This window comes from Naegleria lovaniensis, assembly GCF_003324165.1.
Source record: "Naegleria lovaniensis strain ATCC 30569 chromosome Unknown tig013, whole genome shotgun sequence".
Classification (NCBI taxonomy): domain Eukaryota; phylum Heterolobosea; class Eutetramitea; order Acrasida; family Naegleriidae; genus Naegleria; species Naegleria lovaniensis.
In genome coordinates, this window is record NW_025407836.1 from 669,710 (window position 1) to 671,232 (window position 1,523).

A 1,523-nucleotide genomic window follows, 5' to 3' on the forward strand; every position below is an offset into this window, starting at 1 on the left:
GAGGTAAGGGAAGGTTGTTGTTGATGACGACGTATTGGCCAGAAAATATCAGAGTCATGAATGAGTTGTTATATTTTGGCACCTTACACCTTACACTTAGTGTCAGTGCTGTTTTCATTTGACACTTGAGTGCCAAATGAATGAAGTGTGATTTGTATTTGACACTTGAGTGTAAGGTGCTATTTGTATTTGACACTTGAGTGTAAGGTGCGAAATGGATGTTGATTGAAATGGAGGTACTAGTTTGTGAACCTAACCATTCTACTTCGTGTTCATATAAAAAGGTCAATAACGAATCTATCAAACAAAAAAAAAGGCATGATTTAATCTCATGCATCTACTTTCCTTACGTATGTTAGCTTGGACCTTCGTATGAAAGGAGTTAGGAGGCACAAAAGATGATATGTTCCTTTCATTCACGATGATAGACTCAGCCGTTAAGAAGTATGACTACGAAACAAAAAGTGATTCCAGTTCCCTTAATTGTACCCTTCTGATTGCTTCAGCTTGACTTTTGCTGTTACCGTCATTCCCAAATCACTCAAATTCGATTACATCAGCCAACAACAGTGTTGAGCACCATTCTCTTGTTCTTCTCACCGTTTTTGTAACAATTGAACAAAAGTACATGTCACTATGAAGAAAAGCTGGCAAGTTTCACTCCCCTGTTGAACCAAATGAAAATGTTTTCCTGTACTGCAAGTGTTTTTCCTCAACATAAATCGTCTCTCAAGTTCATTCAGCAAGCTCTGACATCCTGTTCGACAACTTCATCTCAATCTCTTTCAACGCCGTGTTGTATGGCGCAACATCAACTCAGAAAACAGGTGCTGAACGGTGGAACATTATTTGAACCACTGCCTCACAACGCTTCACCTTAGAAAATGAGCGTGAGTCTATTCTTCCCTCCATAAACTAAATTTCGTAGATGATCATTTGGTATTGTCGTTGTCAGACGAATTGTCCAAAAATTGCGTTCGTGATACTCGATGATGATTGTGTAGTGAAGAGAATTTTGAGGCCCGTTGCTCACAACCGTGAAGACGGAGGTTTGTAATTTCAAAATAATATTTAAATAAATTAAAAAATATACAGGTGCTGATGACACTCGGCACTCAAGTGTCAGGTGCTGTTTGCATTTGGCACTCCAGTGTTAAGTGCTATTTGTATCTCCTTTTTGGGACTACGTGCCATTGCAAACGGCACTAAAGTGTAAGGTGTAAGGTGCTAAAAGGTATGTCCTCGTCATGAGTAGACAAGTGACAGTTTTATTACAAGTACCTTACCTTAATAACCATCCATCCAGTAGTACTATTGGAACCCCATTCATACAATGAGCCATTCATAATGTTGTATGGAGCCATCAAGTCCGGACACACAGTTTACAAAAAATCCTTCGCCGGTACAATGAACTTGATGTCGGAAAACGAACTAAAATTTCATCAAACACAACTTCCATACAACATGCTCATCTCTGGGTCGATCCCACATAATACAATGATGGACAATCCAAGGACACATCA